This window comes from Ptychodera flava, chromosome 2 (assembly GCF_041260155.1).
Source record: "Ptychodera flava strain L36383 chromosome 2, AS_Pfla_20210202, whole genome shotgun sequence".
Taxonomy (NCBI): domain Eukaryota; kingdom Metazoa; phylum Hemichordata; class Enteropneusta; family Ptychoderidae; genus Ptychodera; species Ptychodera flava.
In genome coordinates this window covers 23,437,966-23,457,120 of record NC_091929.1, presented here as the reverse complement: position 1 = coordinate 23,457,120, position 19,155 = coordinate 23,437,966, and the positions used below count along the sequence as shown (strand labels likewise).

Sequence of the window (19,155 nt, the reverse complement as noted above, 5' to 3'; positions counted from 1 at the left end):
CTTCGCGGATTCCAAAATTACGATGACCCCCGGATTTTGCCGGCCCCGGCCGTAAAAACTGAACGGTCCCTTATATACATCGTTACATCGTTGTTTTAGGACGAGTTGGTAGTATTATGATGGTATTATACTTGGGGCGAAGTGGTTTTAGTACCTTGAGGTACTTTGGGCGAAATGGCGTTGAACGAAGTAATACTATACTTGGGACGAGGTGGTTTTGGAACTCAATGGTTCTGGTACGAAGTTTTGTGGGGTGAACTGGTTGGGTGCGAATTGTCTGGACCCCCTTCTGTCCAGGCCTGAACAATGCGACACGCAAACATTTAAAGGAAGACAAAAGGCTAACAGGCAGAGACAATACACAGTCCCTCCACAGAAGCGAGATCAATTCTACTGTTTATGATTATTGAGTTGGGGAAACTCCCGGGGAAACTGCGGTGCTCAAAAGCCCATATACAAAAAAACAGGATGGTGAAACAGTCTCGCATACATTACGTTTACTTTTTCGTGTGTGGCACACAAGTTTAGTAGATAACATAGTAGATACGAAGAACCGACTCATTTGAGTGTCTGGATAGACCACATAAGGGAATTGCTAAATTAGTTATCGGGTTGATAGTTGAGACTGAAGTTAATTAGGACAGCCTGTCCAACCATCCTGTTTTTTGCTGTACATCCATGGAGCTTTCCATGATACATTCAAATTCACAAAGAGGACGTCACATCTGCCCAACACACTGCGCGTGGTCTTTGCAAGCGTCACGGATTCTTAGAATTGGCTACGCCCACTTCCTTTCTTTCAGGAACTTCATCAGTGTCGGATTCACGGGACGCTTATCTATCAGTATCAATCAACAGATGTTCATAAAAAGGCCAAAAGTCCTTGTATGTGTCGTGTCAAAAACTTTTCCGTACACCGTCCATAAAGTCACTGTGATTATCCACAGGAATAGAGATAAAGTAATCTAAGTGTAATATTATAATGTTGTTACATTAGTAATAAATTACAATAAGAACACAGTAAATACTTTTTGTGGGTTCGTTTCCAGTGTTAACCTCCTAAATAACTGTAGAAGATAATAATGTATGGAGTTTCACGGCAATGAGGTTCCAATATACAAGAAGATAAAGTATTATGTATCTATCCTCCCCTGTAGACCGTACACCGGCGCTGAGTAGTTGCTACCTTATCTTCTTGGCAACTCATAGCCTTCGAAGCTCTATAATTACTATAATTGTATTAATTTCTTCTACAATTATTTAGAAGGTTAAGGGAAGAAATATATCAACAAAAGAAAATCCTTTTTTCTTCAATGTCATTACCCAGTAAAAAAAACAACAACAACAACAACAACAACAACGTTTATATCAGAATCTTTATGTATCATTTGTTGACTATAACCAAACAAGCAGACAAGCAAACAAACAAACAAACATTTTTTATTGAAAACGTGAACACAAATACAATTCTTTATTGATTCTATTTTGTATATGGAAATATCATACGTAACACATAAACGCACTCTTTCTGTATTAAACAAGCAAACAAGGAGCCGGAATTCCCTGCGGTCCATGGGCGTGCGTTGTGTCAAACGATCAGTTGAAACTTTTTACTTGAAAAGAATGTCCCCTTTTACTTTTTAGCCAAAACGTATTGTTGCGTGTGGTGTTGTCCTACCTTTCACATGGACTCCACACGGACACTATCAAACATGTCGGATGAGACTGACCGTTCAAATTTCCATACAACGGTAAAGCCGACTAATGCAAATTTATGCACCACCATATAAGGAAGGTCGTCCAAAAAGTTATCAAGCAGTGATTCAATAACATGGCAATCGACGTAACAGAGTACGACTTCGAAGTTGGCCTAAGTCCTATAATGACAGAAAGTTTTGTCGACTAACGGATTGAAGTGAGAATGCTGTAGATAGCATGATCACTAGGCAAGGCTAGACCAAGTGTACAAGTTTTTTGTAAGTACATGACACATAGTATTACTCTGTTCGTTCGTTCATATGACCACTCATAGACCGACCTGGAACACTCCTCAGTGAACGCTATGCTCCGCATGCATCCGGGAGCCAGGTCCGGTCCCATGATCATGTCAATCGTCCCGGTATGTATTCGTAACACATGACGGACATTGGTGTAGCGCCCGGTAGACTTTCTGAAGCAGTTGACATGCTGGCCTATCAGGTCAATAATAGACTGGCTTCAGTCGCTTGGCTTTTCTCGGCGACATTTACCGTATCCGTACCCCACTGCAGAATAGTCTGGCGTGCCAGAAGACTGGTAAACTAGTACTTTCTGCTTTCACTCCTCAGTGAACCGCTGTGCTCCGTATGCATCAGGGAGCCAGGTCCCGGTACCATGATCATGTCAATCGTTTGCTTTCAATTATTACTCTGACCTGTAAGTCCAGACTCGAAACAAGTCTAGTCAATATGACATTAAACTGGTCCAATAATCATTTCCATTCAAGGTAATATATTACCAGGTCCATGGGACAATTGGAATTACAAATTAAGTAGGAACATCCTGAACCACTGCTAATTAGTGGTGGTACCAGGTGTCCGGATTGGGTAAGCGTACCCTGCTAGCATGCTACACCCGTCAGGATTGGTCCAAAATTCTTTTAATATTGTATGAAAAGATACAGAATATGAATCACTGTAATAAGTCAAAGCCGGGAATGCTGTCGTTAATCATTGAGTGACCGAGGTGTCATATTTGGCCACAATGTCTTCATATCGACCGTAGACCTTTTTGAAAGTCCTAACAAGTCTTTTTGTTGTGTATCCTTGTCTCAGTAATTTTGATGCCACTGAGCTGTGTCTCAGTTGAAAATCAGTGTTGGAATCACAAGCCCTACAATACCTGAGAAGTTGAGACACGTACACACCATAAGCAGGTGCAGATGGAATATTACTTGACAAGTGGGGATAATTTATGATTTCAAAATCGAAATCATCCCTTTTGTCATACAGCTTAGTGTGTAGCGCATTAGTACCCACTTGTAGGAACAGATCAGGATATGAAGCAGAGTTCCTTCCCTCTGTTATTCTTTGATATCCAACCCATCAGGGTAAATATGATGTAAGTAATTTGATATGTCTGGATTGTCTAGACTAATCAGATCATCGATATATCTGTGCCTGTTTTAAAACGCCTTGCAAGTTTTTTAGACCCTGCTTTGTAGAGAGACTGTAGGAAGTCTGCTTCATATTAATACAGAAATAAGTCTGCAAGAAGGCCGGGGTGCACAATTTGTACCCATTGGTATGCCGATAGATTGTTGAAATGTCATACCACCAAACTTAATAAATATGTTGTCGATTAAGAAATTAAGCATTTTAATAATTTCTTCATCTGTGTTTTTGTGCTGGGCATCCATGTTGTTACTGAAATAACCTGTCCTATGTTTGATGGTAATGTTTGGTACCTACTACTGCCATTTTTATGCAGGAAAGCTTGTTTAACAAGAGATGACAGCCTTATTTTAAGTTTATCGCGGGGAATGTAATGTGGTGTATAATGTGAAAAGTCAAATGTTCGGATTGAGCTGAACTTGTTTTTCTTGACTTTTAAATCAAGCAACAATTCCTTCGAATTTATAGTATCCACATTTGATTCAACCCACTTGTTTCATACACTTTGTCACAATATCGAAAAAGACCATTTTGATGGTTGTTAAAATTATAGTCAATAATTGTTACAGATGTTTGGTAGTGCAATTGCTTGATTCTGCAATAAAACGTTGTTTGTAAGGGTTCTCGTGCAGTTTAGGTATCCAATACAACATAGGCAGTTTTTTGTCCTTCTCTTTCAAAGGAATGCCAAATTCATTGAGCGCAGATGAAATGTTTGAAAAAATGTCTTCATCAGTGAGGGAGGAAAGAGTGTAGGTTGTATTACTCTCATCTGAATGAAGGTTTGGTTCATCTATTATGCACTGGATATAATAATTCCTACAGACAAAGATAATGTTGTTACGGTTCGTGTTTACATGAAAACTGCCGCACAGTCTGGCCAAGTAGTCTATGGTGCGCCGCGGTGAAACACCTGATTCCGTCTTGTTCGGGCAACGTCCTACCGTGGAAAAAAAGATTAGAGTGTGGCTATGGTATAGCACATGTAAGTTTGTTCGACGTATGAGGACTATAATGGATCGGGAGAGTGAATAACCCTGTGGAAAGGCGGGTTGAAGATTGGGCGCTCGTTGAACCAAAGTTGCTGCGCTTTCTCGGGGCGGGGTGCACAACCGCAGAAAGTCGTATCGCAGGAGAACCTGCTATTTTTGACGACGACGAAAGTAGCACTTGATCCTCAGTTTACATTCTTAATGCACCGCTCTTTTTTCCGAGGTTTTCCTAGTAATCAGTCCTAGATCCTTTGATTACAATTTCCCGTGTTAAATAAATGTGTTTGTACATGTATACTAGGCATGACACTAAACAGTGTCCGTTCGGTCACCCTCCATATCTGGTTTCACTTTGTTCTTTACCTCCCTCTCCCCCCTGTGTTTTGGATAAAAGGACACCAGACTTTTCCCACACCAAAAGCTAAAAAAATAGCCTTTATCATTCACAATATAGTCAATAAAGTAAGAGACACTACGAAGTCGACTTCCCTGAAAATGGCAAAGAGAGAAAGAGAAAGTGTTAAGAGTCAGATGAAGACAATTACTCGAACAGAGAGTTTGGATGAAGGTGTGTTACAAATTAACCCTTTGAGTGCTGTAATTTTTCCCACCAAAATTTTAATGCAACATTTTGACAAATTTTATGAATTTTTCTGTAATATTTTATCACTTTGGATCAAACGGACATAACATTTTATTGGCTACAGGTTTTCATCAAAATTGTGGCAACAATCTGAAAAAAAAAATACTGGGGTACATTTTATAAAGGACAAAAGTTGACTTTGGCGCTCAAAGGGTTAAGACAGGATGTGAAATTAGCTCTAGATTACCACAATCAGCTACAATATCGTGTCATTTGTGAGTATATTTACTATCACATGTTTCGCATTCTCAATATGATTTCTATTATCACAAAGTTAAAGTTCTTCTGAAATACTGGTCAAATACCGAAAGTTGCAGACATGACTTTTTGTACATGAGTGATGACTTTTGTTTCCTTTTTGCTCATGTGTTGACACACGTGAGCATATGTCGCAGCGAAGTCTCTGTGTGTGTGTGTGTGTGTGTGTGTGTGTGTGTGTGTGTGTGTGTGTGTCTGTCTGTTGGTCCGATATCTCAAAAACGGCTTATCAGATAAGAATCAATCTGGTACATAGATTCAGTTGGCAAATGACAAGAACTGATTAGTTTTGGTGGGTGTGGCTTGCTTACTTTTGCTCATTTGCATAATTAATGATTTTAGAAAAAAACGGTATTTATTCAAAACAACGTCACACAATTTGATGAGATTTGCTACAAATGTTTATCACACAAAGATATATCAGCAGTGGGAACCATCGACGGGTGACAGGAAAGAGAATTGCTAATTTGCATATTTAATGAACTTTCCTAATTATGGATATATGTCTGATTTGACTCGATCAAAATCGACCAAACTTGGTATGTGTATTAAAGATTCTATGATTTAATATTATTGAAAGTGATTAAGCGTCTTAACTGCAGCCAATTCCTTATTTACATATGTAACTGGGTAATTAAACTGACAATTAAATTTAGCCAGATAATTAAACCCGACCAAGGTTCATATCACACAATAAACAAACCAGGAAAGAATGATTATCGTACAATTTGCGTTGCAATTTATATTAAGGGTTTATTTCACTACAGCTAAAATCTCTACTACTAATGATAATAATAATAAAGATAATAAAAAACACTGGTCTACAATGATTAAAACCAATGGCAGTATTACTGGAAAATAATTTCCAGGCGCAAAATCTAAAGTTCATCCACCATAATAAAGTTCCAGATAATTCTAAAATGGCTGTTGTCTAGGGTTCATTCACTTAGCTATTGTGCATATGGCTGTACAATGGCCTCTGTAGGTCAATGTCCGTCCTGTTGCTATGACGATGACAGTCTATCCAATAGGAAACTACGTTACACACACAGAGTCCTTCCAGCCGCTCCTCCCTGGGGATTTGTTATTCCAACCCTGGTAGCAATACTCGAGTTGATGATTGACTCGAACAAATTCCAGGCACTCCTTGGCTCTTCACTCGGGCCACACAATAGGAACACACAGGAACACACGCAGTCTACCAGTAATTCATTAACTGGATCTCCTCTGTAATCACAGTCATGTAAAAGACCAATGGCAATTATGTAAGCGTTTCCTTCTGTTTACACTATCTCATTCAGGATGAGACTAAGTCAACATGATAGCAAACACACTGTACAAAAATCCCATGAAACAAAGAACTAAGAATCACAGAAAATTTCCTTCAAATCAGAAACCAAATTTCAACATGTTATAAACTGCACTACTATCATAAGAGTACTACTAGAATCAAACTAACTACAGAATAACAACTTAGAAACTTTTCCTGTCAATTGGGAAACACATGGTTCTTCCACGTTTTAACTTGAGGGGTGTGTCTCATACTCTGAGACTTTTAAAAGTTCATTGTTTTCAATACCAAAGGGTTCAAATACACATACCTGTAATCACAGTCATGTAAAAGACCAACCACGTTGTCTGGGAATTTTTTCTTGGCTGTAAAACGGATAATAATTCCTAAACGTACGTCCACACCAAAGTACTGTCTTCAAGCCGTGACAATCAGTAGAGCATTGCAATGCATTGTGGGCGAAGACGCTATCAATGAAATTCCACACATGTGTCATCACACTCAAACAACAGGCAGCAGATCAAATCACATGACTTACAATCGTAACCGGGGTTACACATATTTAATGAAATTTGCTAATTAGAGATATATATTTTAATAGACGGGACCAAAGTTGATGAAACTTGCTACATGTATTGAAGCTACTATGATACAACATTTTTGAAAGTCATGAAACATTTTTACTTCAGCCAATTCCAAATTTGCATATTTAATAAACTTTCCAAATTAGGGATATACATCTGAATTAACATGATTGTAGTTGTTGAAACTTGCTATATACATTAAAGATACGTAATATAATATCATTGAAAATCAAAAGTCATTTTTACTTCAGCCAATTCCTAATTTGCATATTAAATGAATTTTCATAATTAGGGATATTTATCTGAATTGACTTGATCAAAATTGACGAAACTGCCCATGTACATTAAAGACACTACAATACACTATTATTGAAAGTCATTAAGCATTTTCTCTTCAGCAAATTCCTAATTTGCATATTAAATGAACTTTCCTAATTAGAGATATATATGTGAATCAATTTGACCAAATTTGACAAAACTTGCTACATATATTGCAGATACCATGATACAACATTATTGAAAATTATTAAGCATTTTTACTTAAGCCAATTCCTAATTAACATATTTAATTCCATTTCGCCAACTGGTAAAGCTGAAAAAAACCAACCACTGCCATAGAAGTTTTCATCACCTTTCTATCATCCCAGGACCGAAATCTTTAAAGTGTACGCATTTCGAGAAAACAACGTGCAATTTCGCGCACGGTACCTGAGTTTTAACAGTTATAGTTTGCCTTTTTTCTTTTTTTCTAATATGCCGTTTATGGTTTCATGCAGAATGAATGATTCAGGATAGCCGAAATTTAAATGCTTTAAAGTTGCACTACGGTATTAGGGACCGTTCAGTTTTTATGGCCTTTGGGGTCGGCAAAATCTTGTCGTCGGTGTTCAAAAAAATATAGCGCCCCCCCCCTGCATTTTTCGTGAAAAAAGATGCCCCCTTTGTCAGACGAAAAATTTGATGACCCCCACGGCTGGAAAATAAACAAAACCCATACGTCAAATTTACCCGCTCTGTCAGGATTTGAACTCCGGTACGCGGTGCACTTTATTCGTGTAGCAGAGATGCCAGTGCACAAACATCTCAGCCACATCCATGCAAACGTCTGTTAATTAGGACAACTGGAAGGCATTTTTTAACTTCGTTTCCATAGACAACTTATGTCCATCACACTGTTATGCAAATTCCCCTTTTTGTCTCAGTGCTACCATTCAGGGTCGCGAGCATGTAAATGGTCTTTCAAAGATGAGATAGGCACTTAACCAGATACTACTGTAATATGAGTTGGCGGCCGAGGGCAGCCCGCTGCTATTGTTGTGGGTTAGCAAAGTCCGGGCCTGCTGGTAAAGAGGGTGATGGGCCACACATAGAAATAACTTTATTGTAGTGGCCGCCATAAGCGGCCTGCGTGTAAAGAAGTCTTTCATGGCCATTGCATGAAGTAAACTTATTGGATTAGGCCGCCAAAGGCGTCTGCCCGTTAAGAGGGTCATGGGCCATTACATAAAGTCAATTTATTGTAGTGGGCCACTGAAGGCGGGCCGCCGGTAATGAAGTTCGATCATGGCCATGGTTTAAAGTGAACTTTATTGTAGGTATTATGTTTCTGAAAATGTAGTGGCCCCCTTCCAGTACCACAGAAGCGAGATCAATTCTACTGTTTATGATTATTGAGTTGGAGAAACTCCCGGGGAAACTGCGGTGCTCAAAAGCCCATATAGAAAAAACAAGATGGTGAAACAGTCTCGCATACATTACGTTTACTTTTTTGGTGCATGGCACACAAGTTTTGTAGATAACATAGTAGATAAGAAGAACCGACTCATATGAGTGTCTGGATAGACCACACGAGGGAATTGCTAAATTAGTTATCGAGTTGATAGTTGAGACTGAAGTTAATTAGGACAGCCTGTTTAACCATCCTGTTTTTTGCTGTATATCCATGGAGTTTTCCATGATACATTCAAATTCACAAGAGGACGTCACATCTGCCCAACACACTGCTCGTGGTCTTTGCAAGCGTCACGGATTCTTAGAATTGGCTACGCCCACTTCCTTTCTTTCAGGAACTTCATCAGTGTCGGATTCACGGGACGCTTATCTATCAGTATCAATCAACAGATGTTTATAAAAAGGCCAAAAGGCCTTGTATGTGTCGTGTCAAGAACTTTTCCGTACACCGTCCATAAAGTCACTGTGATTATCCACAGGAATAGAGATAGAGTAATCTAAGTGTAATATTATAATGTTGTTACATTAGTAGTAAAATAACTGTAAGACACTAAATACTTTTTGTTGGTTCGTTTCTAGTGTTACCCTCCTAAATAACTGTAGAAGATAATAATGTATGGAGTTTCCACGGCAATGAGGTGCCAATATACAAGAAGATAAAGTATTATGTATCTATCCTCCCCTGTAGACCGTACACCGGCGCTGAGTATCTTCTTGGCAACTCATGGCCTTGGAAGCTCTATAATTACTATAATTGTATTAATTTCTTCTACAATTATTTAGAAGGTTAAGGGTAGAAATGAATCAACAAAAAGAAAATACTTGACTGTTTTCTTCAATTTTATTACCCAGTAAAAACAACAACAACAACAACAACAACAACAACAACAACAATATTTATATCAGAATCTTTGTTATGTATCATTTGTTGACTATAACCAAACAAGCAGACAAGCAAACAAACAACAAACAAACATTTTTTATTGAAAACTTGAACACAAATACAATTCTTTATTGGTTCTATTTTGTATATGGAAATATCATACGTAACACATAAACGCACTTTACTGTATTAAACAAACAAACAAGGAGCCGGAGTTCCCTGCGGTCCATGGGCGTGCGTTGTGTCAAACGATCAGTTGGAACTTTTTACATGAAAGGATGTCCCCTTTTCCTTTTTAGCCAAAACGTATTGTTGCGTGTGGTGTTGTCCACCTTTGTCCTTTCACATCGATTCCACACGGACACTACCAAACATGTTGGATGAGACTGACCGTTCAAATTTCCATACAACAGTAAAGCCGACTAATGCAAATTTATGCACCACCATATAAGGAAGGTCATCCAATATCCTATAAAGACAGAAAGTATTGTAGACTAACGGATTGAAGTGAGAATGCTGTAGATAGCATGACCACTAGGCAAGGCTGGACCAAGTGTACAAGTTTTTTTTGTAAGTACATGACACATAGTATTACTCTGTTCGTCCGTTCATATGACCACTCATAAACCGACCTGGAACACCTCGAGTATGTAAAGGCACGGCTCCCGCAAGGGCGCCCTCTATCGACGAGTGCATTTTGGTTTTTACTGGCTAAATCGGCACATCCTTCCGTATTATCAAACTTTGTATATGTATTTTATAAAAAACGACTCCGCAAATAGTATTATGTTGATAAAATCCCGAAATAATTATTAATTTCACTAAATAACGGTATTTTTGGTTCGAAAATGGTATTGTCTGTTCGAGCACAGAATCCAGCCGGTAGACTCCCCATATCCTGTAAATAACCACACTGTCCACGTTGGCCCCACTTTCCATCACTAGTGCGACCTATACTGTAAGAAATTTCATCCCCGTATTAAAGACTTGCCACAAAATATCAGCTGAGCCTTGACGGACGACCTCCAGTACGAGCATAATTGGGGTCAGAGTGTGCCTGCACTTGCTTTCTGGGATAAAGAATTGTCGGCATATTATTGACAAACATGTCAATATAATATCCAAATCAGCGATTTTAAAAAAATAACAAGTTTAGTGGCTGGATTTTGGCATTTTTCTTTTCGTAACTTGGGACTCTAGCCGGCCGGGGAATCCCTATGCAGGCCCCTGGGGAAGCCAATCCAGGGACCACATACAATGCTTTATGGGGAGAGACAGCTGACTGTATCCTAGTAACGAGGTGGTCGCGTCCATTTCAGCACGCATTCAGCAATCGCGTAGGTGCTAGAGAGCAGTTCTGGAGATCGATAAAATACTTAACCTCGCTTTTGTTTCTGACGGTTTTTTGTACATGTCGTGAGTAGTGACAACCAGTTGTTGCAAAACAACCCTGTCTGTCGTCCTTGATGAATGATGGCGAAAACAAGTGGCGGGCCACATCAGGGATCAACATATGCATGGCGGCAACCCCGGGCCCGGGCGGCATCATGCATGGCATAGCCACGATGTCCTTTGTCAAACTGGGTTCATTTCGATGTGTATACGTCTTCGTTGGCTCTTGATATGCCAAAGACCGAAACGGTGAAGTTGGCCATTCAAAATGTCCCGTTGGGTCTTTTGCCCACGTGAGCTGAAGCCTCGAAGGCTACACTCGCGAGTACTCGCACGCCATACATGTCCGCGATCCAGTTGAATCATGCTGAGCGCGCGCGCTCGTGTAAACATGAATATTTATCAGTGCAAATTTGGATATTCATAAGAAATTTCTCGAGCCTCGCCTTAACGTACTCGAGACTTCTCAGTGAATGCTGTGCTCCGTATGCATCGGGGAGCCAGGTCCCAGTCCCATGATCATGTCAATCGTTCCAGTAGTATTCGTAACACATGACGGACATTGGTGTATCGCCCGGTAGACTTTCTGAAGCAGTTGACATGCTGGCCTATCAGTCAATAATAGACTGGCTTCAGTCGCTTGGCTTTTCTCGGCGGCATTTACCGTACCCGTACCCCACTGCAGAATAGTCTGGCGTGTCGGAATACTGGTAAACTAGTACTTCAATTTGCTTTCAATTATACTCTGACCTGTAAGCCCAGACTCGAAACAAGTCTAGTCAATATGACATTAAAACTGGTCCAATAATCATTTCCATTCAAGGTAAAATATTACCAGGTCCATGGGACAATTGTAATTTACAAATTAAGTAGGAACATCCTGAACCACTGCTAATTAGTGGTGGTACCAGGTGTCCGGATTGGGTAAGCGTACCCTGCTAGCATGCTATACCCGTCAGGATTGGTCCAAAAATTGTTTTAATATTGTATGAAAAGATACAGAATATGAATCAATGTAATAAGTCAAAGCCGGGAATGCTGTCGTTAATCATTTGAGTGACCAAGTTGTCATATTTGGCCACAATGTCGTCATATCGACCGTAGAACTTTTTGAAAGTTTTAACGAGTCTTTTTGTTGTGTATCCCTGTTTCACTAATTTTGATGCCAATAAGCTGTGTCTCAGTTGAAAATCAGCGTAGGAATCACAAGCCCTACAATACCTGAGAAGTTGAGACACGTACACATCATAAGCAGGTGCAGACAGAATATTACTTGACAAGTAGGGATAATTTATGATTTCGAAATCGAAATCATCCCTTTTGACATACAGCTTAGTGTGTAGCCCATTAGTACCCACTTGTAGGAACAGATCAAGATATGAAGCAGAGTTCCTACCCTCTGTTACAGTTGTTTCTTTGATATCCAACTCATCAGGGTAAATATGATGTAAGTAATTTGATACGTCTGGATTGTCTACACTAATCAGATCATCGATATATCTGTGCCTGTTGTTAAAACGCCTTGCAAGTTTTTTAGACCCTGCTTTGTAGAGAGACTGTAGGAAGTCTGCTTCATATTAATACAGAAATAAGTCTGCAAGAAGGCCGGGTGCACAATTTGTACCCATTGGTATGCCGATAGATTGTTGAAATGTCATACCACCAAACTTAACAAATATGTTGTCGATTAAGAAATTAAGCATTTTAATAATTTCTTCATCTGTGTTTTTGTGCTGGGCATCCATGTTGTTACTGAAATAACCTGTCCTATGTTTGATGGTAATGTATTGGTACCTACTACTACCATTTTTATGCAGGAAAGCTTGTTTAACAAGAGATGACAGCCTTATTTTAAGTTTATCGTGGGGGATGTGGTGTATAATGTTGAAAAGTCAAATGTTCGATTAAGCTGAACATGTTTTTCTTGACTTTTAAATTAAGCAATAATTCCTTCGAATTTTATAGTATCCACATTTGATTCAACCCACTTGTTTCATACACTTTGTCACAATATCGAAAAAAGACCATTTTGATGGTTGTTAAAATTATAGTCAATAATTGTTACAGATGTTTGGTAGTGCAATTGCTTGATTCTGCAATAAAACGTTGTTTGTAAGGGTTCTCGTGCAGTTGAGGTATCCAATACAACATAGGCAGTTTTTTGTCCTTCTCTTTCAAAGGAATGCCAAATTCATTGAGCGCAGATGAAATGTTTGAAAAAATGTCTTCATCAGTGAGGGAGGAAAGAGTGTAGGTTGTATTACTCTCATCTGAATGAAGGTTTGATCATCTATTATGCACTGGATATAATAATTCCTACAGACAAAGATAATGTTGTTACGGTTCGTGTTTACATGAAAACTGCTGCACAGTGCGGCCAAGTAGTCTATGGTGCGCCGTGGTGCAACACCTGATTCCGTCTCGTTCGGGGCAACGTTCTAACGTGGAAAAAAGATTAGAGTATGGCTATGGTATAGCACATGTAACTTCGTTCGACGGATAAGGGCTATCATTGATTATGAGAGTGGATAACCCTGTGGTAAGGTGTGATATAGGTTGAAGATTGGGGCGCACGTTGAACCAAAGTTGCTGCGCTTTCTTGGGGCGGGGTACACAACCTCAAAGGCGTATCGCAGGAGAACCTGCTATTTTTGACGACGACGAAAATAGCACTTGATCCTCAGTTTACATTCTGAATGCACCGCTCTTTTGCCGAAGTTTTCCTAGTAATCAGTCCTAGATCCTTGGATTACAATTTCCTGTGTTAAATAAATGTGTTTGTACATGTATACTAGGGCATGACACTAAACGGTGTCTGTTCGGTCATCCTCCATATCTGGTTTCACTTTGTTTTTTACCTCCCTCTCCCCCTTGTGTTTTGGATAAAAGGACACCAGAGTTTTCCCACACCAAAAGCTGACAAACAACCTTTATCATTCACAATATAGTCAATAAGTAACAGACACTACGAAGTCAACTTCCCTGAAAATGGCAAAGAGAGAAAGAGAAAGTGTTTAGAGTCAGAGGAAGACAATTACTCAAACAGAAAGTTTGGATGAAGGTGTGTTACAAATTAACCCTTTGAGTGCTTGAATTTTCCCAACAAATTTTAAATCAACATTTTGACAAATTTTATGGATTTTTCTGTAATTTTTTATCACTTTGGATCAAACAGACATAACATTTTGTTGGCTACAGTGTTTCATCAAAATTGTGGCAGTAATCTGAAAAACAAATTACTAGGGACCATTTTATAAAGGCGACAAAAGTTGACTTTTGCGCTCAAAGGATTAAGACGGGATGTGAAATTAGCTCTAGATTACCACAATCAGCTACAATATTGTGTCATTTGTGAGTATATTTACTATCACATGTTTCGCATTCTCAATATGACTTCTATTATCACAAAGTTAAAGTTCTTATGAAATACTGGTCAAATACCGAAAGTTGCAGACATGACATTTTGTACATGAGTGATGATTTTTGTTTCCTTTTTTGCTCACGTGTTGACACACGTGAGCACATGTCGCAGCGATGTCTGTCTGTGTGTGTGTCTGTCTGTCTTTCTGTCTGTCTGTTGGTCCGATATCTCAAAAACGGCTTATCAGATCAGAATCTAATCTAGTACATAGATTCAGTTAGCAAATGGCAAGAACTGATTAGTTTTGGGTGGGTGTGGCTTGCTTACTTTTTGCTCATTTGCATAATTAATGATTTTAGAAAAAAACGGTATTTATTCAAAACAACGTCACACAATTTGATGAGATTTGCTACAAATGTTGATCACACAAAGATATATCAGCAGTGGGAACCATTGACGGGTGACAGGAAAGAGAATTGCTAATTTGCATATTTAATGAACTTTCCTTATTATGGATATATGTCTGATTTGACTTGATCAAAATCGACCAAACTTGGTATTTGTATTAAAGATACTATGATTGCATATTATTGAAAGTCATTAAGCGTCTTAACTGCAGCCAATTCCTTATTTACATATTTAATGAAATTTGCTAATTAGAGATATATATTTTAATTGACAGGACCATAGTTGATGAAACTTGCTACATGTATTGAAGCTACTATGATACAACATTTTTGAAAGTCATGAAACATTTCCAAATTTGCATATTTAATAAACATTCCAAATTAGGGATATATATCTGAATTAACACGATTGTAGTTGTTGAAACTTGCTATATACATCAAAGATACGTGATATAATATTATTGAAAATCAAAAGTCATTTTTCAGCCAATTACTAAAATGCATATTAAATGAATTTTCATAATTAGGGATATTTATCTGAATTGACTTGATCAAAACTGATGAAACTGCCCATGTACATTAAAGACACTACAATACAATATTATTGAAAGTCATTAAGCATTTTCTCTTCAGCCAATTCCTAATTTGCATATTAAATGAACTTTCCTAATTAGAGATATATATCTGAATCAACTTGACCAAATTTGACAAAACTTGCTCCATATATTGCAGATACCATGATACAATATTATTGAAAATTATTAAGCATTTTTACTTAAGCCAATTGATAATTAACATATTTAATGAACTTTGCTTATTAGGGATATGTACTGGGATTTACCTGATCAAAGTTGGCAAAACATGCTATGTACATTGATGATTATACCACGTTAAAACAATATCAAAAGTCACTTCACATTTTTATGACAGCTTATTTATAATTTGCATATCTAATGAGCTTTCACAGCTCGGCATATATGGCTTGAAGGACTTGGCCAACGGTAATTACACTTGCTATATAAAGTGGTGATACAATGACAGCAGTAAAAGAACTTAAACATTTTTATTTCAGCTAATTACATATTTGTATTCTTCATGACCTAATCGGCGGTGATTATTGTTCATTACGTTGATCATAATACTTTCAATGAAGTTGCAAACATGTGACAAAGGTTAAAATTTACACATAACTGCAATATATAATGAAACATGCCAGCATTTTCAGTTCATATTCTTTTTTCTTTTGCAGATATTTGGAATTCAAGTTTAATACCATGCATTATTCAGTCAGGTTATGATGTAACAGATCTACAGGTGGGTGCATTTTGCTACAGGATAAGTAAAATTAAGTTATCACTCTATGCTGGATAGATTTAATATTGTTACTGCATCTGGGAATACTGGGATGCAAACAGTGAATAGAGAAGAAAACAATTTAGCTATATGGTATCATTTACACGTACTTTCTTTTAAGTAAAACACGATTGGAACTAATTTGGGAAATTTGGATGAGAGTTATTATTAGGAAAATGTAACGAAATCGAAATGTTTACAGCAAAAATTTTACGAAATGATAGAAAACAAAACAACGAAAACACAGCGATTATTGCATATCTCTTTCATTGGTTTCATTTTCATGAAAAAAGTTCATATTTGTTTAAATGTACCAAAGAAACGATACAAAATGCTTAAAATGTCTCTAATCAACGACTTTTGAGTCAAGGCAGTTTTGAAATGCCCCTGACTTTTTCGTGAATTTAAGGCTTCATAAACATTAAATTGAGTGAGGGCTCATTTTAAATGACCCTGACTGACTAAACTGTAAATCAATCGAAAATCTTCATTTTGTCGAGGAAAAGTGACAAATCGAAATTATTACTAGTGTTTCAGTAATGAAGAAACTATAGACAAACTCTCATATTTTCATTCAAATATAAATATTGTTCAAATGTTTTGAACAATACTGCATTAGATACTATCATGCACTGATTCTTACTCATAACATTTCAACAGCATAAAATATAATTTTAAAGATGGTAAGCAAATATGGTCTAATATTAACAAATTCTAAAATTCTTGAGAAATTGTGCCAATCCATTATCCCAATTTAGTTCCAATCGTGTTGTAGGGGAATACATGTATGTAGCTGGAATAATTGAAAAGACCAGTTTGAAGATTTTTCTCATGGTACACAGTGACTATATATGCATATCCAGGTTACTACTAGAGCTGAACTTGCTTCTTGTAAATCTGTACATTTTCAGTTGAAATATCAAGTTCTGCGTTTGCCAATTTTCCCTCAAGCATTTGCTGAGTAAACTGTCAAGATAAGACTGATTCTGACAATGAGCAACTGTGTTATTATTCAATACTGTTCGGCACTCTGGCAAGCCAGGGCATGATTTAATTCCGCTCCATGGAATGCAGTGCAGTACTGAAATAGGGTTGTAATCTTTAGTTCTCTGTTTACAATTAATGACATTCTAATGCTGGAAAATATCGAGTTTCAGACTATTGATAGCAGAGTGTGTACTTCGAAATATAGTATAAGCTGCAACTGTAAAGTTTGAAAATAATGGTACCAAGGGTGGAGAAAACAAATTTAACTTTTCACCCTGCACACAGGGCTGCAAATAAAAGTGTTCACGCAAAATCACACAAAAAGGTGACTGGTCGAAGTAGGGTATACCTGCACCGCAGGCTTTGAGAAGTGGGTTTAACCTTTTCGCCCCTAATTCCATGTAAACAGGTCCATCATCAACATTAAACAATGGATTTGGGACAAACCATATATAGTAGTGAAAGGGTTACTTCAGAGATGATCATCTTTATCACATTGATGAAGTGACGTCAAGTACACCTGTACAAGTTTTACAGATAACTGGAATATCAATACCTCACAGTACCGGCATTATACGCACATGTCCAGTGGGTCGCTTATCTTAGGATGTTTCTGGAACAGTACAATTTTGTATCAACAGATACATCTTTTTGAAACGCAAAACAGAAAGTTTGACATATGTATGTAATAAACAAGGTCCGTAACTCTTTGAAACCTGACATATCAGTATCGTTTAATTGCCAGGCTGTGAATGATGTGTGTGCACAGTAAATTTATAACACATGTGTACAGTGTACAGTGTCAAAAGATTTGGCACTGTGGATTCCAACCAATATTTGTGTTACTTTATAAAGTTTCAGGAGGAGAATTGAAACTGAGCTGCCAAAAGGACTTTGTCAAACCTATGACAAACAATATTCCTGGTTTGTTCAGACTCTGTAACTTACTGATCATGGCGATGCCATGGAAATGTGAAATATTATCATGTTACTGTTGGCTTGTATACCAGAACATTTACTGGTATGTGTTGTCATTTTGAGGTAGTATAAAATACTCTGTGTTAATTACTGTCAGCAAAAGCATACGTTAGGCTTGAATCATTGTGTTTTTAAACATTTTAATGGTCCCACTTACGATCTTCATGGTCTTTATTGTGACATTGAAGTTCACATTTACTTACATTTACACAGGGGAGTTTCCTGTTTTCTGTTTCTATGAATCATCACCAAATGTAATTGTTTGCTCTCTGAGGCATTTGATAAACTACAATCTGTAGTGGCTGAGATGGTTACCTATATCTGATTTCTAGATTGTCATTATTTGGAGCAACATAAGTAGTTGGGGTGGGGGGCTATTTTCTGTATGTACCTGATTAGCTGTTTTACAGGACAATCATTTGATTTGGTTTAGAAGGGGAGGGGCTGGTGGAAATGGGTTGAATTGCACATTTATTTCATCAGAGATTACGATAATGAGACAGAATTAGTCTAGTCTTTGACTCAGGTGAATAGTACATCATATTTAGACCAAGGAAGTGAGCATCTGTGCAATACATTGATGTTTACAATCACAGGAGATGCAAAACCCAGGAAACCAGTACATAGGAAATCACTAAATATTTGGAGGAAAATCTAAATAGACTTTTGTGATTAATAAATTACAAACAACACCTAATTGGGAGAAGATCAATATTATCTTCGCTGATAAATACATCAATATTTAAAACTGCATGTTTGAAAATGTAATAGATAACAAGACATTTCAAATAAAGTCTTAGATGATAAACACAATTCTTTAGAAAAGTTTCGACTATCTGCTACAGTGCCATTATTCATTTATTAATTAAGTTTCTCTTTTCTAAGTAATATTTTTTATTTTAAATGGGGAGAGAATTCAAGCTGTTGGTTGCTGAATATTTTATGTGATGTTTACTGTGTGATAAATTCATTTTAGGCACATAAAAATTATCGTCAGTTTGAAAAACAGGTGGGATAGTAATATGTACAAACCGGTCTATATCAGGGGTATACTGGTTATTTAGTAAATCAAAAACAAAAAAGACATGTGATATTTACACACTTAATATGTCTTTTTGTCTCAAAAAAGTGGCACAGAATTAT

General features: G+C 37.5%; 1 protein-coding gene and 1 long non-coding RNA gene across 2 annotated transcripts in view; one reads left to right on the top strand and one right to left on the bottom strand.

Moving 5' to 3' along the window:
* LOC139149464 (interleukin-12 receptor subunit beta-2-like) overlaps nucleotides 1-19,155 on the top strand; it is a 97,704-nt gene that overhangs the window by 27,236 nt on the left and 51,313 nt on the right. Inside the window, exon 2 of the mRNA XM_070721240.1 lies at nucleotides 15,944-16,008. The gene's annotated coding sequence lies outside the window, so the exon portion shown is untranslated. The remainder of the gene's footprint in view (nucleotides 1-15,943; nucleotides 16,009-19,155) is intronic.
* LOC139147556 (uncharacterized) lies at nucleotides 5,779-6,885 on the bottom strand. The gene is made up of 2 exons (XR_011555758.1): nucleotides 6,647-6,885; nucleotides 5,779-6,272 (listed from the first exon to the last, which is right to left on the bottom strand). It is a non-coding gene; the product is annotated as an uncharacterized lncRNA (long non-coding RNA).